General features: G+C 41.1%; 1 protein-coding gene across 1 annotated transcript in view; it reads right to left on the reverse strand.

Moving 5' to 3' along the window:
• The window catches only part of SETD4 (SET domain containing 4), a 586,654-nt gene that overhangs the window by 251,980 nt on the left and 308,346 nt on the right, over positions 1-26,328 (reverse strand). The window contains exon 20 of the mRNA XM_082458843.1: positions 110-4,144. The gene's annotated coding sequence lies outside the window, so the exon portion shown is untranslated. The remainder of the gene's footprint in view (positions 1-109; positions 4,145-26,328) is intronic.

Here is a 26,328-nt window from a genome sequence, read left to right on the forward strand (position 1 = left end):
CAAACGGCTCCTCTGGGTGAGCAGGCTGGAGAGGACAGATCATGGAAGACCAGGAAACCCACCAGAAAACCCATGTTCAATGGGAAAGCCTAGATGATAGGCCACTTACAAAACAACAGGATGGGCTGGTGATGGGTCACTAGCAGCACTTGGGAAGTTTAGAGGAGCTCCTCTTCTTTAGGCCAGGGTTGATGACAGGAGAGGCTGCTAGAGAAATAGTCTCACCAGACCAATGGGGATGATAAGACCCTAAACAGGAGAGACTAGGAAGCAGAGCATAACCATGTTTAACCATCAAAAGCCAGGTGGATGAAGGTATTGTAATGACTAGCAAGGCATCCCTAGGGCAAAAGAGATGAGCAGCTGGCAAGGGCGCTGCTCACCTTGTGCCTGTAAAAGAACCAAGGATGCATGACAAGGAGACTAAAGGGAGTTGCCCCCATTAAGGGTCATGGTCCTTTTCATAGTTTCCAGACCTGAGCCAGTTTTCAGACAATAACTCATTGATTAAAGAGGAGATGGAGCCCCCAGGACAGACCCTGTAACATATGGCAAATGAACATGGTAATGATGCCCCCAGTCTTGACCCAAAGGGACCTCAGCCATTTACTCAAGTAACTGTACACTAGGCAAGAGAAACACTCAAATATGTCTAGGAATATTGCACACAAGGTCTCAGCTTACACTGATAGCTGGAGAACTGAAGCATTATCATGGCTCTTCTGTGAAAATGCGAGCATATGGGGCCCAGGAATAATGGCATCTGACCAACATGCAACTGAGAGGGTATCCACCAGTTCTACAGACCCACCTGGCAATGATTTACCTCATCTTCAAAAGTACAATTGGGATAGACATATTGGTAGTCAGAGCAACCAACTTACATTGAGTTCTTGACCTATGGGATGAGAATGATCATAGTGGGGAAAGCCAAGTGGAAACTTCTGAAACTCCCACCTCCCACCCTGCCCAAATATAATATTAAATCAAAAAATATATATCACATACCAGGGGAGGAGAGTAGAAATTATTTTCACCCTCAATGATCTAAAGGATACAGGGGTAGTGGTCCCCTTCCTGTCTCCTCTTAATTCATCAGTCTGGCCCCTGAAGGAACCAGATAGATCCTGGAGGATGACAGCAGACTACTCAAACTCAACTAAGTAGGAGCCCCAGGTGCTGCTGTCACACCAGACGTGGTGTCTTTGTTGGGGAGATTAACAGGTCTCAGGTACATGCTATGTAGCCATGGATTTGATGAAGTGAAGGTGTTCCTCTCTAACTCTATCAGAAAAGAAAATCAGAAACTGTTTGCATTCAAATTGAAAGAACAAAAATATGCCTTTACCGTTTTGCCCAAGGCCTATGTTAGCTCTTCTGCCCTCTGTCGTAATGCAGTCTGAAGAGGTCTGGACATCTGGGCATCCCACAGAACATCACATCTATAGCATAATTCTAGTCTGGCCAGATGGACAAGAAGTACCTAGTACACTGGAGGCCTTAGTAAGACACAAGTGCTCCAGGGGGTGAGAGATAAACCCTATGAAGATTCAGGACTTGCTATATCAGTAAAATTTTAGGGGTCTGAGACATCCCATCCAAAGTAAAGGACAAAAATATTGCATCTTGTATCTCTCACTACAAAGAAGGAAGCCCAAATGTGACATCAAGAACAGACTTATGATAGTCTCCACTAGCAATGATCGCTCTGCCATGAGTAGAAGAAGTGATACCAACAATGCTAGGTTTTCTGTATACATAAATATTCATTGAGACTCTCAAAGGGTTATAGGCAACAAAAGTGAACAAAAAACCATAAACTTTGATTAAATTTACTTAGGGACTTAAAACAACAGCCATTTATTTAGCTCATGATTCCTTAGGTTAACAATTTAGGCTGGGTTCAGTTGGATGGTTCCTCTGATTTTGCCTGCGCTCATCATGCATGTGTGCTTAGCTGCCGAGACAGCCAGGGACTGGCTAGTTTGGGATGGTCTCTGCTGAAACATCCTACCTTGGTTCCATGTGGTTGTTCATCCTCCAACAGACTACTCTGGTCTTATTCACAGGGAATCTGGACAAGGATCAAAGAAAGAACAGCCATGGATGAGCTCTTGTGCTAAGCTTCAAAATGTCACACCTCACTTCTGCTGTGTTCTATTTGTTAAAGCAAGTCACAGGGCAGCCCAGATTCGAAGGTAAGGAAACTGACTCTGACTCTACCCCTTGATGGGAGAGTTGCAAAGTCATATTACAGTGAACATGGATACAGGGAAAAGCAAAGGACGATGGCCCTTTTCTACCAGTCTGCTAGTTTCTGCATGAACTGACATTTGTTGGGGCTCCCAAAGAAGAAAAGCTCCTGAAAGAGTGAGGGAGGCAGGAGCCTGATCAAACTTCTAGGCCAGTCATTTCAATGCCTGAATCAGAAATTCCTAAACAAGTCTGATGTCCCTCTTTTAAAAACACAGCAGGAGCACAAAGCCCTGACCTTTGCTTCTCTTCTCTCTGAACTCATTCCACCCTCTGAAATGACTTCTCTGTGCCTCTTGTCCTCTTTAGAGTCAATTTAGAAATGACTCCTTCAGAACAGAGCAAATTGGTAAACACGCTAACAGGGGTGGACAATTTATTCAAGCACAACAGGAATGAATTCCTGTCATCTACCTGGCACCCTCCTGCATGATTTTATCACAGCCTTTGTTTCAAAAGAGAAGAAAAACAAGTGGTCTGACACAGAAACTGCACTAAAATGCTAGTAAGTCTGCACTCACAAGAAACAAAAAGAAAGAAAGGAGAAAATCCTAAAAATGTTGAGGTAGGGAGCCAAATGTACCATATGTTCTTGGGAATCTGATCTTGACCATGAATCTCACAGATGGCTGTCAGAGTGAGCTAGGTGGTGAGGGGAATGAAGTGATAAGAAGCGTTTCATCAGAGAATAGCCATGTACGACCTCTCCCTTTTCTCCTTTGAAAAGGGGTATTTGATGAAACAAAGCACAATTTCCTAAATCCCAAACCTATTTTTATTTCTATTTGCAAAATTATTTTCTCTGCTCTTTAACGTTTCCTGGTTCTCTTTTTTCTCCCCTTTTTTTTCTTTTCTCTCCTCCGTTAAGGAGCAGGGGATTTCAAGCTTTGCTTCCTTGTCAAGTCGAAAGGCCAAAGAATCAGAAGTTGTGGGCCTTTTGGTTTCTCTCTATTTCAGGATATGATGAGGTCACATAGATTTGCAAGGTAGAGAGGTGCTCTATTATCTAATCATGGCTCCAAGAACAGGATTTTGGAAGGAAAAAAGGAAGTAATTAGGCTTCTCCCTCTTAAAATGCCTTTAAAATGTGGATTTAAGAAAACATGTACTCCAGAGTCAAACAGAATGAGGAGAAAGAGCTTCTTAGATTTCAAAACACAGTGGGCTTGGAGCTTGAAGAAAATTTAAAGGGACTAGAGCTATAAACAAGTCTGATCCCCTAAATTAACCAGATCCCAGCCTGAGCTCAAGAAGACATTGCCCACAAGAGCCACCATGCGAAGGACAATTTTTGAATGCAATCAATAAGATGCTCTAAATTGAACTTGCCTTTATGAGCTTTTGTATTCAAACAGACCAAAAGAAAAAAAAAAAAATGGGAGGCAGTTTAGCATGGTATTAAGTGCTTAGACCCATACCAGATTGCCTGGGTTTGGGTCCCAGCTTTACCAGTGTCATGAGTTGAATTGTGCCCACTCCCTGCCTCCCAAAATTCCTAGGTTGCAGTCCTAAGCCCCCAGCACCTCAGAATGTCACCTAATTTGGAGATCGGGTCTTTACAGAGGTAAACAAGTTAAAATGAGGTCGCTAGGGTGGGCCTCAACACAATATGACTGGTATCAAGGAGAAATGTGGACACACAGACATACATACAGGGAAAACGCCTGGTGAAGATGAAGGCAGAGATCTGGGTGATGATTCTACAAGCCCAGGAACACCAAAGATGGCCAGCAAACCACCAGACACTCAGAGAGAGGCCTGGATCAGACTCTCCCTCACAGCCTCAGAAGGAACCAACTGACTTGATCTTGAAATTCTGGCCTCCAGGGTTGTGAGACAATCCACTTCTGTTGTTTCAGCCGCTCAGCTGTGGTTCTTTGTCACAGTGGCCCTATATACAAATGAATACACCCAGTTTTCATGTATCTGTTGATACCGAGCAGGACCCTGTGGGGCTCCTGGGCACAAAAGCCTTTCTGTGTCCACCATTTCTTGATTACAGGAAATAGGCTTCATTCAGCCTCCATGACCTTCCCTGAGTTCCAACCGGCAGGTTCAAGCAGTTGCTAATCAGAGAAGGGAGGGGATGTGAGACAAGGGAGGAACAGTTCAAAGAAACAAAATATAGTGCAGCCTTAGGGCTGAGTCCTGGTTCCCCATCATGGGATACACACAATATCTTTGAGTCGTTTCGCAGATACTGAAACCCCCATCAGGTGGAAAAAGTTAATGGTATGCTGCCCACAAGCACGTAGACCCCAGACCGGCTGGAACCAGATGGTTGATGGTGCTGACTCCCAATTACCTCACCACCAACCAATCAGAAGAATATCAATGAGCTGATCACGCCCTCTTTGCACAATTACTATAATACTCCTCACGACTCCCTCCAGGTCAGGAAACACAGTTTTGAGGGCGTAAGCCCGCTGCGGCCCCCTTTGCCTGACGAAGCAATAAAGCTATTCTTTTCTACTTCACCCAAAACTCTGTCTCTGAGATTTATTTAGGTGTCAGGGTACAGAAGCGGGATTCGGCTTCGCTGTGACTCTGGGCACAGCTCCAGGCACATGTGGATAATAGTAACAGGGTCCAATGCAGATGTTGTTAGAAGGATTAAATGAATTAGTATGTGCAAGTGCTTCAAATAGAAGTTGACACAAAGGAAGCTATATATGCGTATTTGTTAAAGAGATTTAAAAAAAAATCCACATCTACGCCAGTCATTTTAGGAATTATTAGTTAATTTGTCTGACTTTGCAGCCAGGTGGTATTAGAGGGTTTTTTTAAAAAATCCTTTAGAAAATCTAAAGGCCATTACTTATTCCAAGTACGGCCAACAAACTGTTATAATTAGAGCTATGTTGTTTTCTTCATTTTTCTTTCAATAGTGTGATCTGGCACTACCGAGGGCCGTTAGGTTTCTAATAAATTATTAATCTGGGAGTTAATAATTCATGTTAAATGGTGCTATAAGCCACTTTCTCTGGCAAATGTGAGCAAAGGTCATAACTTTTTAACAGCAAAGGTGAAACCTTTTCTAAGTTTCTTTTTCCATGCTCTATCATGGAAATATTAAGATATGGAAGGCAAATTTTAACCAGAGCTGAGAAAGGAAGATAATTCCAAGGGTAAAAGGTCTAGACCTTCAGTTGTATTTTGTGGACCAGTACTATCTCCACAGCCCCGAAGGAAGGAGAGAAAAGCTCCAGAGAACTCAGAGGTATGCCAGCCCCATGAGAGCCTTCCCAGGAAGGACACGGCAACTCAGGTTTGTGGATCTTTGACAAGACGACATATAATAATTATATGTTGATTCGTTGTTGATAAAAAATTTTTTTCAGAAAATAACAAGGCATTTGAGATAGTAACTCACCAGTGAGATTTTTTTATAACAAATAATAATTCTTCTAAATTACAAGGCACGGCTTTAAGTATAGCAAGCACAGAACCCTAAGCAAATCCCGCTCACCATTGACATCTTTGATTTTAATTAATGTATTTAAGCTCTGCCTTTTTTTTTCCAGAAAGAGTTTGAGGTTATTCCTGATTGCAGACCACAGAAGGCAAGAAATTAAAGGCTCCTTACCTCAATAAATTTGCATTTACTGTCCAACTCATTGATTCATCCTTGGGTCTAGGAAGCAATCACTGGTGACCCAGATGTTCTGAGTGTTTTCTACCTTTTTTAGCCCCGGTAATTACTTGTAAACTTCATGTCAAGCCACAGACTGGTGTAATGAAATAACATTTGCCCATTTGGAGAATAAAATTCTTCTTAGTAGCTTTTTTTCAGTTTTGATTAAAAAATGTCAAATATGGAAAGAATGATGTCTGAAGACTCAGGATAAAACTTAAATGGAAACCACTAGTTTAAAGAGTTTCAGGGCTAAAAGTCAAGTCTTCTAGCTCTTGTTTTTCTAAAGAAAATTTGAATAGCATATGCTTTTCATTGCGCTCCTTCGCAGTCATTTACATATTCGGGAAATGTATATTTGGCAACAGGTCCTATTTTTAGGAGTCCTTGAAACTTGCCCTTTGAAAATGTTTTCATTTCTGGCACATATGTGTGTTTTCAGCAGAATAAAAATACAAAGCAAAAAAGAAAAATATGTACAGAAAGGAATGATTTTTCCAGCCCCATGGAGCATAATAAGAAAGCAATCATTCAGTTGTGACTTTAAAAATGGATTCATGCCTGGATTTTCCAAGTATTTCCTTCTAAATGACCATTTCTCTACAGAACTGAACTAATGTAAAGAGACAGGTTGTTCCAGTGCCAGAACTGAACAAGCAAAAAGGATGGAGGTTGTATTTTTATAGGAGGAACTTGACCAAATAATACCCTCTCTGTTTCCCCGCAGCCCCTTGGGTTGATGCAGAAGAAGGTGCCATATGCCCATTGTGTGGCTTGGAGCACATTTTCCTGGCCTGACTCTTGATCACCACCAGACTATTATTTGCAGTCAGTAACAAAGATTCATCCTTGTGTCCATCAAGCAACAAGGAGAAGCTTTGTCACTTAGTGTAATTAATAGCTACACTTCACATGGGAAGATGGAAGAAGAATGCCCTTCTCACGTAGATTTGTGTGGATTCAGAACAGGCTTCGTGGAACCTTGCTGCCTTTTGACCATTTAAAAGGCCAGAACTCCAACAGAGGTAGTAAGATGGTCAGCCAAGGGTTCCTTTCTGTGGTTTGCTTCTGTTTTCAAGAGCAATAAAGTAAGGCTAACCTTTTAGTGCTTAAAACTGTTCAGTCTTATTTAAAACATGCCTTGTGGAAACTAAACAGGCACACACCTAAATGCAACCTTGGACTAGTTGCTGTATTGAAGGAAAAAAACATTATAAAGGATATATTATTTGGATAAAATTGGAATATGGATGGCATATTAAATAAATGTATGATATTGATGTTAAATTTACTGAAGTTGATAAGTGGTCTGTGGTTATGGAAGAGAATATCCTTGTTCTTAAGAAATATACACTGAAGTATTTAAGGATGACAAGTCACGATATACGTAACTTACTTACAAATGTTCAGAAAAAATACTTTGTGTGTCTGCGTATATGTATACGTATAGAAAGAGAGTACAAATGAGAAAGCAAATGGAGTAAAATGTCCACAACAGGTGAATCTAGGTAAAGAATATTTGTTGTTCTTCGAAAATATTCTTGTCGCAGTTTTCCTGGAAGTTTGAAATTATTTCCAAACAGAAACTTTAAATGTATATACATAAATACATGTATATCTTATGGTTTGAAATTATGTTTTGAAGAAGATTTGGAGAATGGAGAGACAAAAGCAAAGAAGAATTAAAAAATTAATTTCCTAGAAAATACTTCTCTGCAAGATGGGAAGATGATAGCTTCTTTCCATCTTCAGAGACGCATCAACACCTTAAATGTGCTTCTGCCCACCAGGCTCATTCTATTCTCTCCAGTCCTCCTCATCGGTTAATAGCCTTCAAAAGCATTCGGGTTGGTGCAAAAGTGTCTACAAACAAAAAGTATCAGAATGAGCATCTTGGTGCAAATGGTGCACAGCATCATCTTGGCACTGAAGACTTTCCTTCCACTGCTGAAATATCCACTGAATCAGGCAAATACGGTTCACTGAAGTTCAGTGTTGTAAAACTTTTAACACCTTTGAAATAGATGGCTATGTTCCAGACGAAGGTACTAAACAATGTTTTATAATGATAATAATAATAATTATAATTAGTATCATCTTATTCTAAGCTTTTTAAATGTATTAACTCATTTATTCCTCATAATCCTATAGGAGAGGTATTATACTTATTTCCAATTTACAAGTGAAGAAACAAAAGCCCAGAGAGACTACATAACTTGCCCAGGGTAACACAGCTGGTAAATTGCCAAATCTGAACCCTAGTGGTGTGACTCCATAGCCTACATTCGTAATGACAACACTAGACTTCTCAACTACCCTCTCCTAGCACTCAGACATCAGTCTTTACCTGCTAACCAGTTGAAACAGTTCTAATTATCCTAATCGATTGGTTAGGATGTCACTATGATTTCGCACTGTCTTTGTTCAAAATCCCATCACCTATAGGGAGGGTGGGGGGGGAGACGCAAGAGGAAGGAGATATGGGGATATACGTATATGTATAGCTGATTCACTTTGTTATAAAGCAGAAACTAACACACCATTGTAAAGCAATTATACTCCAATAAAGATGTTAAGTAAATAAATAAATAATAAAATCCCATCACCTGAGTTTCACAAAGCAAACCTCTACTGAAAAGCCAAATTTCCTCTATGGCTGCAATTAAGTTTCTAAGGCCAAGCTGATTGTGTGTTGAGATCACCACTTCCAAATAAACCAGAAAGATCAAATAACTAATTGCTTCTCCATGAACTCTTCAATAATTTTCTCATAACCCAAAATGATCTCTCCCCTCGAAACCCGTTGTGAATCATTAGGTGGCATCCAGTTCCATAACAAGAGGTAATGCACCAGTTCCATGTGCATAATCCCTGAGTGACTTAACCTAAGGTTTGTTTTGTTAGTTTGGTTAGTACTTCACATGGGTTTGCATCAAGAAACCTATTTTCCCCTCTCAAGAAGCATGAGATCCGTGGTAGCCTTTTTTTTCTCTTTTAATCTTTTTTTTTTTTTTGAAGTATAGTTGATTTACAATGTTTCAGGTGTACAGCAAAGTGATTCAGTTAGAGATAGATGATGCTAGATAGATAGATAGATAGGTAGATAGATAGAGAAATATATACATATATATTCCTTTTCAGATTCTTTTCCATTATAGGTTATTACAAGATATTGAATATAGTTCCCTATGCTATACAGTAGGTCCTTGTTGTTTGTCTATTTTATATATAGTAGTGTGTATCTGCTAAGCCCAAATTCTCAATTCATCCTTCCCCTCTGCTTTCCCCTTTGGTAACCATATGTTTGTTTTCTATGTCTGTGAGTCTATTTCTGTTATAAATAAAATAAGTTCATCTGTATCTTATTTTAGATTCCACATATAAGTGATATCATATGACATTTGTCTTTCTCTGTCTGACTTACTTTACTCAGTATGATAATCTCTAGGTCCATCCATGTTGCTGCAAATAGCATTATTTCATTCTTTTTTATGCCTGAGTAATATTCCATTATATACATGCCACATCTTCTTTATCCATCCATCTGTCAATGGACATTTAGAGTGCTTCCATAATGGTAGTCCTTCTTGAAATAAACAACCACTTACTTCAGGTAATAGTATTGATAGCACTTGCCATAGTAGTAGTACTAGTCATGGCAGTGGTGACATTTCACTGAGAATGAGGCACAGTTCTGTACTTTGCCACATCCTTATGATGTAAGTGCTATGAGTTTCCCATTTTAAAGATGAGGAAGTTGAGGCACAGAACAAGGAGGGCATCCTGGCCATTGGAAAGTCAGATTTGGCAACCACCTTGTATTGGTCAGACAGTCTAACCACTATGGCAAACAATCCTAAATCTCAGCAGCTTAATCTAATAAAGGTTTATGTCCCACTTGTCTGATCACAGTCTGATCAGGCAGTTAGCAGCAGCCTTCCACAAGGTGACTCAGAGACCCTGGCCCCTTTCTCCTGGCGATTCCACCATCCTCTGGTCCTTGGAGTCCTCCTTGGACCACGTCTAGCCGGTGGAGAATGAGGAGGCATGGAATGTGGTCTCCTGTGTGACCAGGAGAAAAATGAGCCCCTTGGTGAACACTTGGCATGTTGTCGGAAAGATCACAGAAGCCTGGGTTAGATTGGAGCAAAGAAGAGAGAAGAATTTTGGTCCCTCTCCACCTATCCAGCATGGCACGCTTCACTTCCTCCTTCACCTTGCCCCACACAGAGAACCTACAACCACACACATCTTCTGGGGTCAGGAAATCACATTGTGATTCCTTGTGCTTTCAAGAGCAATCAATCCTGAGTCTTCTGGGCCAGGGTCTCCCTCAACAACTAAACAAAAGAAGCAGTGTCCGGTGATGGCCAGAGGCTCGAGAACTTTCTCTGACTCACCTGAACTTTGGCCTGAAATAAGCAAAGCCCTAGGATACTGACACGGCCTTGACCTGGGCACAGCATTGTTTCTGAGTGCTTAGACTGGGCTCTCACTCTGGTCCCCACCACACCTTCTTTGTTATGTCACAAAACTTTCATGAATTTATGTCAGGCAAATCGGGGCTTAGCTGACTACAGTCACAGGCATCCAGGAAGAGCAGTGGTAAGAAAACAGAGGTGCTTGTCCATGGTTGACAAGCCCCCTCCTTGTTATTCAGTGATGTCCTATTTATTCTGAATATTTTATTTCATCTGCCAGTCTCTTTAGATATCCCTTTTTAATTATGTATAGTAGGGATATTTCTTATCAAACATCAGATTCTAGACATTCATAACTTTCATGGGCCCAGAAGATAAAACTTAATGTTGCCTCAAAAATATCTCTCAAAGATCTTGACTTTGACAAATTTTATTGTTTCAGAGATCATGTATACAGTAATGCCACTACTCAAAGACATCTTTAATGTAGCATCATAAATCCAATGTCTCTTTAGAACATGTGAGTCAGCATAATTTTTTCCTAACAAGTTGGTATCTCAATGTCTTTATCCTCTGCTGGTATCAAAACTCCAGGGAAAATACAGTGTTTAAGAAACACTACAGTGTTCACTGAAAATATATAGCACAAAAATTTTCAAGACAAAATACAGAAATAATCATTCTTCCCTCCTCTTTCTTCCTACCCTTTACCCTTTCTTCTTCTAAGAGCTTTCAAATAAAAATTCAGAGAGGAGGAAACGTCCCAAATAAAACAAAACAAGCAAAGCCAATTAGACATAGTATCTAATTCTGTATATCAGTATAAAACAATGTTTCTGCATTAAAAACATTTTAGAAATTATGAAAAGTTGTAAAAATGAAATTAAAACCACTCATAATTCCATTAACCAGAAATGATCTTTTTTCTAAATTGGAATTAAATAGTATAAACAGTATATTCTACCTTTTTCCCTTTAGATAGTGTAAGCATATTCCCATTGATTTAGTGTACTTTGAAAACACGACTTTTCACAGTTACATGTCTGTTATGTGGTTGATAATAACATTGGCTTATTGCTGGAAATATAAGTCTTCATAATGTATTGTTATTATAAATAACACTATGATGAACATCTTAAGGTACCACTTGGTTGTTGATAATCCTTTACAACAACATGAACCATGGGCCTCTTCTCAGCTACTATGTGGATATGGATTGCTGATTTTCTGACTTGGACTGCTGAGAAAATGTTCCTGAGTGGCTAAGACACTTTTCTAAGGAAAATATTACAAAGCTTATTTTCAGTTATCCATGATAATGGAGGAAAGGGAGATGAAAACCCCAATTTCATGGACTTTCTGTTGGTCCTGAAAATGCATGAGAACGGATCCAGAGAATTCCTAGACACCATGGGTGGCATTGAGGGACTATTTTTATAATAACTAATTTGGTTCACTTTCTTTTGTGACAGTCGGAAACTTGGCCAATGAATCCTTTTGCCCCCTCTCTCCTCATTTGAGAGATTAGTCAATGTCATAGTCTACATAAAGAGAGATTATTTTTCTTTATACAAGTCACAAACATGGGAGGGGGAAATACACGAGAGATAGAAATGCAATTAATTTTGTCCGGGCCCTGAAAGTCGTTCATGAAATTGCCAAGCTGAGGGAAAAGACAAAGAGACTGTCGGGTGAGAAACCAAAATTGAGAGCCAGGAGACTTAGATGGTGGGGTAAGGGGAGGCAAGGGGGCGGGGGGTGGCACTGGCAGCCAGTGGGTCAACAGAACCTGAGCCAGAGGTCAATGGCCTATGGGGGTCAATGGGGGAGGGGGGGTTCTCTTTTTGTCCACAGTTCAGTGAACTTGCTGATTAGAAGAACAACTTAAGACTTTCATAAGCGCTGTGACCAAATCCCTACGGAAAAGTGTCTATGACAGCCCGAGCAAAGCCTGCAATGAATTGTTGGACGTAATTAAAGGTTCATGTCCCATACTGGTGGCAGAGGGTGAAGCAAGTTGACTTACAGAAACTAAGTCTTTTCCAACCCACAAGTCTCAGAACTCGCTCAGATTTGGGAAAATTCCACGAGCAAAAGGCACACACACATTTACCACGACTCCCTCCATCTTGTGAAAAATCGCATTTTCCTGAGAACCCGATGTGCTTCTCCAGATGACACATGTCCTCCCAACCAGAATCTAGGGAAAACTCTGGGAGGAGAAGGGCGGAGAGGCTTTAAAAACGCCTAGACACACGCTGAGTCACCAAGGGCTCTTCCAATGTCAGTGAGGGCCACCCCTGGGCAGAAGAAGACTCCCTTTCAGGCTGCAGCCCTGGAGACGACAGGGGTTGGGGGTGTGAAGAGGAGGAAGGGGCCGGGGAGCTCAGAGGCTCAAGTAGCAGCCTGCTCTTGGCAGGGGCGGCTGCTAATTTTCTTTGGCTGGCTCTGACTACCTGTCTGAAAGCGCTGCAATGCAGGAAGGAAATTTTTCAAAAGATTAAACTATTATTGTTTCCTGTGTGGCTCTCTTCGCTGGTGTATGAAAAAAAGCTTTAAGGGCACTTGAAAAGAGATTTGTCTGAATAGCACGGCTGTTGTGATTCATCTCCCCCTCCAGTGGGGATTTGGCCAATTTCCTCAGGAAAGTGGTTGATTAGGACCCATGGATTTATCCATGGCCTAAATATAAGATGTCATAAAGGTGATTAATGGTGAGCTCCCCATCAGAGGGAGTTAAGAGTTTATAAAAGCTATTTTTAACGGTCTGAAAGGGGAAAAAAAACCTCATTTGTCATGTTGCCAACGTGTTTCAAGAGTTAAAAACTTCTTTGTGGCCCCGGATAATTCATGCTACCAACTGTTAAAGGTCGTTGTATTTTCTGATTTTACAAGTTTGTTTGAAAAATTCATTCAGCATGTTTTGCTGTTTATAGAAAAGCACATGAGAAAAGGAAAATAAAATGTATTTCCCCCCCTGACTAGTGACCGCTGCTCCCGTAACACTTAAGTACAATAAATTTGTTTGTTTTTTCCACCCTGCCTTGCTGTTTATGTCCCACCACACAAATAGCAATTGATGGAGGATATTCTGAGACAGTTTTCAGAGCCCAAGTGAAACTAGCCTGGGGTTCCCAAGTCAGGGGAAATCAGAGTTGTTCAGAAATCAGATGATGGCACTGATGGCCACTGGCAGTGTCTAGCGTGGCTCAGTGATGTCACGTTAACCAGAGATGTTCCAAAATGTGAATTCACTGTCCTGACAGTTCCACAAGGCAAGGTCCCTTCTCCAGTCACAAAGCAACCAGCTTTATTTAAAGGAACATAGATGATCTGCCTTCCTATAAAGCAGCTACCAAATTCTCTGAAACTGGCAATCAACCACTGGCCAAATCATGCAGTAAAGCACTAAAAAATATTTACTGAAAATAAAAGGTTGCCAATGTTGGCTACATATTTGGGCCTTTTATGGAAACATGAAGTCATGGGTGCATTTGCTAATGTGTATAGGGCGGGTGGGATAAGGGGAGTGGAGTGTAATTGTTGAAATACAATCAATTGCTATGAACTATTTTAGTGCTTTCTGGGATCCTTGCATCATTTTGTAAGTTGACCATAATCCACATGGGAAACCTGATGTAGTACAAGGTGTTCTTTAATTCCTTAATTTGTTTAGCAAACATCTAATGTGGCAGGAACACCGACTGCTACTCAGTGCTAGAGAGGAAAATATGACTAAGGGCTCAATGAGCTCCTGAGTGAGCCTGGCAGATAAAGAAGCTTCTTACAAGAGTGAGATAAGTGATTTGATAATGTATATACAGACTCTCAGCCTGAGTCAGGGAGAGGTGAAAGTTTTTCTCTCAGAGTGCTAGAAGTAGAGATAATAATAGCTATCACAGCTAACTAGAAGCTTCTGTTGAAGGGCACAACCCAGAAGTTGAAGGAATGGCTCTCTTTGGGTCCTGCTGTCCTGAACTTACTCTGGTTACCACACCCAACTGCAGTGAAGACACAATATTATAAGCAATTAAATGTAAATTATAAGCAGTTTTTTAAAATTGAAGTATAGTTGACTTACAATTTATAATATGTAAATATTTATAACAAAGTGCAATCAATTTTCATAGCAATACAATATGTATAGGGTTTGTTCAAAAAGTGGTAGAGAATTTAAATGCAAGAGGAGCCAGAGGAGATGAGATCATCTTCAAGTCTTCAGACTCAAGGAAAGATGGCAGGAGTAAGGAAGATCCCTCGGCACTGGCTTTAGCTGCTGCTATGGCTGCGTCCTCAGCCGTGTTAGCTCTTCCAGCAGTAGGCTGTATCCCATCCATCTCTGTGTCTCCAGTGCCTAGTATAGCTCATTCCCTGTCATTTATTGACTCCTGATTAACGTTGAAGAGACGGGAAGAACACTTTAGTTGGGTTTTAAATAATGGATAAGATGTACAAAGCCCTATCACCAAAGGGCCATTTGACCTTGGCCTCACAACCACAGGGTCTCAAATTTGGACTTTCAAGATACATATATGACATATAGAGATGACACACAGGTTGAAAGATGATGACATTCATCACACAACTTTGATCTCATGTTGCGTTATCAGGCTACCCCCCGTGGTACACAGTGAATTAGTTTTTATAAAACTTATAAATATCTTGTGCCTAACACAAACATACAGCATTGTGGGCTTTGTGTTTGGGTTATAAAGAACTTGTTTGTTAAAATGTAAAGTTAGGTATTCTGGAATATTTGCAATGCTGTTTCGGCCTTTCTTCCCCTTGTTGTTGTTGTTTTTGTTTTGTTTTGTTTTGTTTTTTCACTTAGGGTCTCAAAAAACTTGATGTATCCTGAGCCTCTCTCAATCTTTAAAACTCCAGGAACAGATATTCTAAGGTTGTCCACTCCAAACTATACTCTTCAGTGCAAGTTCCCTGAACATCCCATCTTTTTTTTTCCATTTAGATTTGGTAACTGGTCTTCAACCAGTTTCCCAGGGTAAAGTCATGGGATTCCGGTAATTTCCTGGCCCTTTCCATCCTTCAAAACTGTTACTTTAAGGGCCAATAGTCTTTCTTAACCTGGGTTCTCAGGATACGCAGACCCTGGTTTCCAGCTAAGTCCAATCATTCATGGTAAGCAGGTAAACAAGGAAAGAAAGTGAGGATGGATATAGTCCTCCAACCCTGAGAATACCTGTTTAGACATTACTGCCTTTTGAGGCATCTACCATACCCTCCATTCAAAGTTTATAAGTACACACATAACTAGACCCAAATTCCAAATCTCTTACAAAGGACTTCAGTGCAAGCAATCACTAAGTGGGTTTTCTAAAAATATGTGATTTCCATATTCCATGCCAACACCCCAGGGTTCATCCTAATAAGAAATATTCATAAAAACAGCCCAAGAAAAAACGGAGCTGGAGGAATCAGGCTCCCTGACTTCAGAATATACTACAAAGCTACAGTAATCAAGACAGTATGGTACTGGCACAAATACAGAAATATAGAGCAATGGAACAGGATAGAAAGCCCAGAGATAAACTCACGCACATATGGTCATCTTATTTTTGATAAAGGAGGCAAGAATATACAACGGAGAAAAGACGGCCTCTTCAATAAGTGGTGCTGGGAAAACTGGAGAGCTACATGTAAAAGAATGAGATTAGAACACTCCCTAACACCATACACAAAACTCAAAACGGATTAAAGACCTAAATGTAAGGCCAGACACTATAAAACTCTTAGAGGAAAACATAGGCAGAACATTCTATGACATAAATCACAGCAAGATCCTTTTTGACTCACCTCTTAGAGAAATGGAAATAAAAACAAAAATAAACAAATGGGACCTAATGAAACTTCAAAGATTTTACACAGCAAAGGAAACCATAAACAAGACAAAAAGACAACCCTCAGAATGGGAAAAAATATTTGCAAATGAAGCAACTTACACAGGATTAATCTCCAAAATTTACAAGCAGCTCATGCAGCTCAATATCAAAAAAACAAACAACCCAATCCAAAATGGGCAGAAGACCTAAATAGACATTTCTCCAAAGCAAATATACAGATTGCCAACAAACACATGAAAGGATGCTCAACATCACTAATCATTAGAGAAATGCAAATCAAAACTACAATGAGGTATCACCTCACACCAGTCAGAATGGCCATCATCAAAAAATCTAGAAACAATAAATGCTGGAGAGGGTGTGGAGAAAAGGGAACCCTCTTGCACTGTTGGTGGGAATGTAAATTGATACAGCCACTATGGAGAACAGTATGGAGGTTCCTTTAAGAACTAAAAATAGAACTACCATACGACCCAGCAATCCCACTACTGGGCATATACCCTGAGAAAACCATAATTCAAACAGAGTCATGTACCACAATGTTCATTGCAGCTCTACTTACAATAGCCAGGACATGGAAGCAACCTAAGTGTCCAATGACAGATGAATGGAAAAAGAAGATGTGGCACATATATACAATGGAATATTACTCAGCCATAAAAAGAAACGAAATTGAGTTATTTGTAGTGAGGTGGATGGACCTAGAGTCTGTCATACAGAGTGAAGTAAGTCAGAAAGAGAAAAACAAATACCATATGCTAACACATATGTATGGAATCTAAAAAGGTTCTGAAGAACCTAGGGGCAGGATGGGAATAAAGATGCAGACCTACTAGAGAATGGACTTGAGGAGACGGGGAAGGGGAAAGGGAAGCTGGGACGAAGTGAGAGAGTGGCATGGACATATATACACTACCAAATGTAAAACCGATAACTAGTGGGAAGCAGCCACATAGCACAGGGAGATCAGCTTGGTGCTTTGTGACCACCTAGAGGGGTGGGATAGGGAGGGTAGGAGGGAGACGCAAGATGGAGGAGATATGGGGATATATGTATAGCTGATTCACTTTGTTATAAAGCAGAAACTAATACACCATTGTAAAGCAATTATACTCCAATAAAGACGTTAAAATTAATTAATTAATTAATTTAAAAGAAGAAAAAACAGCACAAGAGGGGAAACACTTAACACAAACAATGACCCTTTCCTGAGACTGAGTGTCAACCACATAGAGCAGTGATATTGGAATGAGAAACAGATTTTGTGAAACGGTGTTTCGGGACTTAGTCTGGGCTCTCTTCCCTTCCCCATCTACCATTTTCCTCTACGTGACAACATCTAAATCCGTGACTTCTACGAACAACTACTGAGATGCTGGGATGACTTCCGGATCTTAAACTCCAGCTTCCACCTCTCTCCTAAGCCATAGACTCATATATGCCTCTGCCTGTTAGGGATGGACACAGTTATCTCAACCTCAGGTAGTCAAACTCCGTCTATACCAATCTGTGGTTATCAGCTCATGTGATCCTGCTTGTCCTCCAGATTCCCTGTGTTGGTTAAGGGCACTAGCACCTTCCTCCATGCCCAAGCTAAACATCTAAGCATCACCCAGCCTCATATATAATGGACCTCCAAGTCTTGTTGACTGTCTTCTAAATGCCTCTCAAATCCAATCACTGATACCACCTTGTCCTGGCAACTTTGATCCTTTTTCAACAATAACTTTCTAACTGGACTCTCTGCATCCACTCTTGCCCCAATTCAACCCACTCTTCTCTCTGCAGGTAGAAGTTATTAAATATCTTTTTCTTCATTGATTCAGCAAATAATCTGCAAATTATTTATTATGTGCCAGGCACAGTGCCGATCAAGCAGAGGGTATACAGTGGTGAGCAAAAGAGCCGTGGTTCCTGTCCTCATAGAGTGTAGACCAATCAGATCGTGTCACCTCCAGGCTTTATATCTGTGGTCGGAAGAAACATGGCCCCCAAAAATGTCCACATCCTAGTGAAAGGGGCACACAAGCTAAGGAATGCAGGCAGCCTCTAAAAGCTGAAAACGGCAAGAAAAAGGATTCTTCCTTAGAGCTGAAGGAACACAGCGCACCAACACCTTGATTTTAGTCCAGTGAGACCCAATTTGGACTTGTAACCTCTAGAACTGTGTTGTTAAATCCACCAAGTGTGTGGCAATTTATTACAGCAGCCGTAGAGAACTAATATCCCAGTATCCATAGTATTCACATAATACAGCTTTCTTCAACAGTTTCCCAGTTCCTTTTGGATAAAGCCCAAATCCTTACACACAGCCTCGATCCCACCCACCCTCCCTCCCTTCCTCTCCCCACTGCCACCAACTGAACTTTTTTCAACTCTCAAAGGGGCTACACGCATCCTTTGAGGCTGGAACACACCATCCCCACTCCCTGGAACCTTCCTCTGCTTTATCTGCTGCCTCCAATCCCCAAAGGCAGCCTTCAAATTAAAGGCCATTTTCCCCAAGATGTTTGACTAGAACTCCTCCATCTGATCGCGTTAGAGGCTCCCACGCTCCCTCTATTTTCTTGTTCAAAGTATGCATCACACCTGGCACTGTCTCAATATCTCTACTCCCCACTGAACTATAAACTCCCGGAGGGCAGAGCCTACAATTGTCTTATTCACCACTGGACCCCCAAAACCTACCATGGCCGGTACTCGACAAAAGTTTGCAAAATGAATGAACGTACGAACGAATAAGGGACAAAAGATAACATTTCTCCTTCATCTAGAGAGTAGTCCTTTGTGTGTACATCTGGTCATTTTTTACATTGAAATAGTTACTTTATTATACACAATATTTTGGACCTCTTAAATTCTGATTCCTTGACTGAAACACAAGAAAAAAATCACCTTCATTGTTATGCACGTTCTCATTTTTTTTTTTACAAATTGCAGATCACTAAGTTTTTATCAGGTGAGATTCTCTTGCTTCCTAGGGTCCCCCACAAGGTGTGGACTGAACCTTCTGGGACTCACTTATTCCAACAGAACTCAGTGACTGGATACAATAGAACGAGTGACTGACAGTATCCAAAACAGCCATTGAGCCACAGCACCTTGGAATTAACTCATTCCTCTAGGAGATGACCCCACCGACTTCCCATGGCTGAGCCTACATGGTAAAGTGTTTCTGCCATGGCAGTGAAAGTGAACCCTTCCTGTTCTGTCCACTCATCTCACACCCCTTCCTGTGGGGACCTGCACCTCCTTTCTGGGAACTCTCCTCCCTTCCCCCACTCCAACCACGTGGCTTCTGGAGAAGGAACTATGAAGATGATGCCCTTCGGTGGTCAACTTTCAAGCCAATTGGAATGGTACCCTGGGAAATTTAAAGCTGAGAAAGAGAGACCACTTTCTCCTATTTCCCACTGTGTGCATCAAAGAAACCAGGAGAAGAAAATCCAGTCCAGGGAGGGATGGAGGGGAAGGGGGGCAAACCCAAGTGGAAAAGGAAAAGATAATCTCTGAAGGTCACTCCTGAGACCCCGCCCAGTTCTTATCTTTGGTACCATAAGACATCTCAACAACCATGTAACAATTTTTTTCCTTTTGGCCTAAGCTAGTCTAAGTTGGGTTTTCATTAGTCACAGTTACTACGTACACATTCATAGAAACTCCCCCTTTAGCCTCCCTTTAATCGACTACAAACCTACTCAAGGCTGCTGCCCAGCGAAATCCGTCTACGGCCATATGGAACCTGGCACCACATGTAAAGTAAACCATGTTCCACATAGCACACTCTACCTCAGGGAAAAATGAAAGATGATCCATTTATCCAACAAACAGACAGAACTTAATATATGCATGGCAGCCTTGCAAGGGATTACAGGATGCTACCCCATTCAGTGAAATGTCAATGCAACCTTTAAGAAATCTTTATCAAGATCTTTTTAATCTTCACTACTAAAAAAAAAGCCAATGAAGGATCTGTTCACAACTCACAGCAAAATCTGAAATCTTGTTTTCACATCTTTCTTAAAAGCTCCCATGCACAGCAGTATCTCCCACCTCTGTCCAAACTTCCAGAACCTCTCCCTGCTGCCACCATCCCAGGCTATCCAGTATGGTCCATTGTCATTCATTCTTTCAAAAAGTATGTGTGCCAAGCATTTCAAGAACAAGGATAAACTGGAAAGCAAGTCAAGCAAAATTCCTGATCTCATGGAGCTTACATTTTATAGTGGGAAAATAAGCCTTCCAATCTTCTCGATCAATTGTATTCTCTTCCATACGTAACTTTCTAAAATAATTCAATAAAGATCTTTTCCCTCTCCCAACACTCACATTCTATACAAAAAAGCTTTGTGTGCTGACCTGGAACACACAGAATTCTTCCAGCAATTTTTCTAAGCAAGGAAGAGATGGTGAATACCCATTTTTGAACTATTTTTCATGTCATACACTCTAGATATAAAAATGGCATGGGGATAAAATTTATAATAAAAATATAGAGAGATATGGATATATACATGCATATACATACATACATGTATGTATGTGTATGCATGTGTTTGTATGTATGCCACATGAAAGATTCAGTCTCTGCAAGATGAGATTTCAGAGAAAGGACAGTTCAGTCAATTGAATAAAAAGAGAGAAGGCTTCCTGGAGGACATAGCCTTGGAAAGACGGATAAGGTCCAGGCGCAGGTGTGGCACTGTAAAGAGAAAAACTCATGAGCAAATAGAGAGAGGAAGGAAAATGGAGAAAAGCCAGTAGACCAGTGAACCTGGCTGTCCAGGAAGCCCCATGTACAGGAGGTGGCTGGGCTATGCAACGGACCTGGGCCCTACTGAGAGGGTGGTGAATAGTCAACAAATGGGCTTGCATCATGTCCTCCAGGCAATAGCAGGCTGTTGAAAGTCGTGGGGGAAAGTTTCAGTGTGGAGTCATTGAAATTCAGTACAGGAAGGGAAATTAAAGGTCATCTAATCCTCCCACCCTGTTAATCCTATATTTTATAGGTAAAGTAACTGAGACAGAGCAGAGATCATAACCCCAGGGTCCTAACACTTCTCACTGCTCTCATTCCCATGATCTTCCAAGCATACATCACTGTCTTAATGAAAGATTAAACTGATGCAATTGGTAAAGGGAGAGTGATGGGGAAAGGGAGGGGTGGCTACTAGAAATGTACTTAAACATTCTAGGTTAGTACTAAGTATAATGTGATAATGGCCTAAAAGTAAGGTGTTGGGGATGTAGAAGAGAGATGCAAATAATTATGACAATGGTAATAAATTAGGTGCGCATATGTATGTGAGCATGTGTGTACGCACACACACAGACACACACACACACACATATAAATTGAGCTGTTGTGAAGACCATGTAGAAGGAAGATGCCTCCAGGCTTGAAGCCAATTCATCCACCCAGCACAGTCCCTGTTACAGAGAAAGTCCTCAGTCACATTCATTAAATGAAAGAATGACTATGTGATGCGGGGAGAGATAATAGGGCCACTTCCCCTCCTCCTCCAGTCTTAACATAATGCACCCCATTCCCTTGGTGTTTATTGTCAAGGAAAACTCAAAGCAGTTTTCAACTGCTGAGTTTCCTCCTACTGTCACCCACATTGTCACGGTGTGTCCGTGGGCAGTCAGGACAATAACTCAGAATTCCATGCCATCCTGGGCCTTAGGGAAACACAAAATGGGTCACAACAAGTACTATGAGATCAGGGCAGAGAGCCAACTCAGGCTGCTGGAGCCCCCAGGCTCCACCCCTAAGATGTGCAGAGTCACAAAGGGAAACGTTTCAGGGCCCTAAGGCTTCATGATACTCCTGACCCGGAAGTGAAACTCACTTCCTGATGGAGCTCAGGCAACTTTCTGCAGCCACCCTTAGCTTCTAAGTCAAATTTCAACTATAGAACTCACTGTGCACACCTAGCTAGGGCAACAGAGAATTCAGTCCTCTCCAGAAGGCAAGAATCTGAGGGAAGGACCACTCTTCAGATGTGTGGACCTTGAGGCAAAACACTGTCTGCACCCTACCCCCATCACACGCCCCCATCTCACCACCCCCTCAATTGTTATACAGGTATGCCTCAAAGAAAAAAATTAACATCAGTGGCCATTGTGAAGAAGAAGTCACAAAAAGTGGAAGCGGTGAAGGGAGGGGGAAAAATGGAATGAGAATGGTAGCTCATATATGCATCAACGAGCCCTGAACTAGTTTTCATGTTAGTTGAAGCACCACCAGTATATGGAGTTATAGCTCATCTACCAGCAGCAACACGGGGCAGCTCTACCCCCGCCCAGGGGCAACAACATCTATTTGCTGTAACAAAAAGCTCTATCTCAGTCAGTGGTCTCCAAACATCGTTCAGGATTAAGTATCATCATAAAGGATTAAATGTAGATTTCAGCTCATTGGTAAACCCAATACTTCATAAAGTAGTTTAGGATAGAAAAATGGAAGAAGTAAATGTTTTGGTAGAAAATCATATTCACAAAAATCCAAGAAGTAAGCATGTTTATTAATTTCACAAGAAAATGATAGAAAAGGAGGGGAGAGAGAAAGGACATTTCCCTGGATACAAAATGTCTAAAAGAGGCTTGGGGCAGGACACCCAAACCTAAAATAGCTCTTTAGTCCTTGGGTTCTGTGGTCTTTCAGCAAAAGTTAACTTTTCTGGCTTGGAGTTTCTTACTGAACTCCAGTGTGAAATATTGAAAAGAAAATGACTACAGAGGACCTATTTAGACCTTTCTGGCAAGGCCCGAATTGGAGGAGAAGAGGGAAAGGGTTGTTTATCTTGACAGAGGATTTCCTTACCAGAACATGGAAAACATTCTTTTTGTCAAATATGGTTAATAGTCACCCAGCAACACAAAGAGGAGTTTCAGTAGCTTAAAATCAACATGAGGTGACTGGGAGAGGTGTGACCATGCCCCACAGACAGAACATGAGCGAACTTACAGCCGTGTCTTGGACAGAGACAGTGTTGTTGATGAGTGCATAGGAAAAATGTCATTACCTAATGCACTTTCCACCAAGGAAAATGTAGTCACCTACTTAGTAGGTAGTGCAGACCTGCCCAACCAAAAGCTAGAAAAGCAGCAATATTAACACATCCTCAAAAATGCCTTGAAAGACACAGCAGCTGTTCTTCAAACAGGAAGAACAACGATGCCCTCACCCACTCAACTTCCCATTCCGATGGGAATGACTAATATTTTGCAGCATTCCAACTGACTTCCTCTCTCAGCTCAGTGAGTATATGCCCTGGTGGTAGAGGCCTCTGAACAGAGCATCTATGATGGAAACAGTACGGAATGGTGGAAAAAGCTTGGATTTGCAACTTGGTTATGTAGGCCCTAGTCCCGACTCTGCCAATGACTAGCTGGGTTTCCCAAGACAATTCGGCATCTCTCTGGACCACAGTTTCCTAAAGATCTTTCAACTCCAACGTGTAAAGAATAGAGTCATGGAGTTAGGAAATTCCTTAAAGATCATGTATATTAGAGATAGATCTCTGGATTAACCCACCAGTCAAATATCCATACTAGTGTTTTGTTTTTATTCTTCATGTTTCAGAATTAGCTCAAGGAACATTTATATGTAGTTAATTTTATTTGCCCTTTTTTCCACCCACAGCTCTTAAGGCAGTTTTCTGTATATTTTCCCTACATACAACAACAAAAAATTTTAACTAAGATAAAAATGATTTTTGTTTTCAAATTCTTTGAAATTCTAACTACCTAAAATGCTCTTCTCTTCTACCTGAGTTACAAAGGGTCATTCATATTGCCTGGTTAAGAATTGTATAAATTCTTTGTGGTTTTTATATACTTTCTTTTATAAATCAGAATAAGAATATTGGCATGCATGGGGTGTGCAAGGTGATTCTGATCTCGTTTTGAGTTTTTAAATTCAAACAACAAAAACTGAAGCAATAAATGATAAAACCAGACTAAGTACTTGGAAAAGTTTGTATCTGGTATGGTAGATTTCAGTGGTTCTAGCCATTCCGGTCAAGGCGTGGAGGCTATTTCCCTGCCCCTTTAATCTGGCCATGTGACTTGCTTTAACAAGCAGAAGGCAGCAGATGTGATATTGGGCCACTTCTAAGCTAAGTCCTCTAAAGGCTTTGTAGCTTTTGCTTGCTGTTTTAAGAACTGCCACCACATGAGCAGACCCTGCTAGCCTATTGGAAGTTGAGAGACTTTTGGTATAGTCCCCTTATCACCCCACCCTCTAGCCAACAAAACATGCAAACGAGGCTATCTGGGACCAGCTACCACCTTGCTCACCTACCAAATGACCACAGATTCATAAGGCCAGCCAAGACCAGCCAAGCTCAGAAGAGACCAAAAGAGCCACCTAACAGAATCATGAGCTAAATAAATGGTTGTTGTTTTAAGCCATTTGATTTTGGAGCTGTTTGTTATGCAGCAAAGGCTAACTGATACACCTAGTTTGTCTTAAACAAAGGCTAGCCTAGATATTATTACATGTGATTTTTTAGATATTATAAAATAAGTAGTTTGTCCTCAGAAACCTCCCTGCCCATCCTGCTTTTGCCCTTACCCTCACTGACATAGCACCCTCTCCCTCTAAGATACTACTGTCTCCTGTCATCTCCAGCCTTCCTGACACAGAGGGGGAAAAAAAATTTAATAAAACCAGTTTAAACTAATATATGAATATTAAGGCTGTTTTTAGATGCATTATCTCATTAGATTATATTTGATTTATATAACCACCTATGAAATAATATCATTCCCATTATACTGATTAGGAAGTAATAGTTCAGAAAGGAAAAAGCCTGCCCATGACCACTAAACTAGGAAGTGGTCTCTCAACTCCAAACCGTATATACATATATACATATAGTCCTCTTCTCCCCTTCAAGTTGTTTCTCTTCATCCAGGGTATTTGCATTTCAAAAAAAAGGATTTTGCATTCCTGGAGGACTGGCCCTGCTAGAAATTCAAGCACTAATTCATGCAGTGGATTAGAATTTAAGAAAGCATTGGCTCCTCCTGTGCCAGAGACTTGAAGAAAGGAATTCATTTAAGCAGTGTGCCCTTTAGTTACACACTCAGAAGATAATTGTGCATTGCTGTTTTGTTGAAGGATGACGCCAAGACTTTCCTTTGAGGAGAGCATCATTGACTTTCATTCATGAGTGTTAACCTAAGCCAGTGGTTCTCAAAGTGTGGTCTCCGGACCAGCAGAATCAGCTCCACCTGGGAACTTGTTGAAACTACAAATTCTAGCGTTCCACCCCAGACCTGCTGAGTCAAAGTTCTGGAGGTGGGGTTAAGTCACATGTGTTCTGATGAGTCTTCCAGGTCGTTGTGATACATGATCAAGTGTGAGAACCACTCAGTCTGTGGTACCTGCTCAACCTGAGGACTTCCTAGAGCAGGGATTGGTAACCTGTAGCCTGTGGGCCAAGTCCAACCAGCCACCTGTTTTTGTAAATAAAGTTCTATTGGAACATGGTACTGTCATCCTTTTATGTATTACCTACGGCACCACAAGGGCAGAGTTGAGTAGTTGAGACTGAGACCATATGGCAAATAAAGCCAAAAATAGATATTATCAGGCCCTTTACAGAAAAAGTTTACAAACCCCTGTCCTGGAGGTTGACTGCATTAGGTACAATGGATAAGAATGTAGGTTTATATGTAAACAAAATGAGGTGGAATACTGTCTCTACCATTTACTAACTGGGCTGCCATGAGCAAGTTTCTTTACTCTAAGACCATCACAGCTTCAATCATTCTAGCTCCAGAGTCCCCTGTAGGGTTGACTGAAGCTGTAATTCAGCCTCTGCCCTGTTCACTCCTGCCTCCTCCCCCTCCCTCCCTGCCATAGGTGTTGCTTCCAAGGATCCTCCTTAGCAAACAATCTGCATGCTAGTGTCTGCTCAGGGTCGACCTCTGAGTGACCCCAATCCATGGCAACCCCGGACTTGAAGATGATGTTCTGAATCATCTGACATAAAGTACCATGATCAGCAGAATAATCCCCTCCTCAACAATGTCCCAGACCTAATCTGCAGAACCTGTGGAACCTACATGACAAAAGGCACTTTGTAGATATGAATAAATTAAGGAATTTGAGATGGGAAGATTACTAACCTGGATTATCTGGGTT

The sequence above is a fragment of the Balaenoptera physalus genome, assembly GCF_965194825.1.
Source record: "Balaenoptera physalus genome assembly, chromosome: 4".
Taxonomy (NCBI): domain Eukaryota; kingdom Metazoa; phylum Chordata; class Mammalia; order Artiodactyla; family Balaenopteridae; genus Balaenoptera; species Balaenoptera physalus.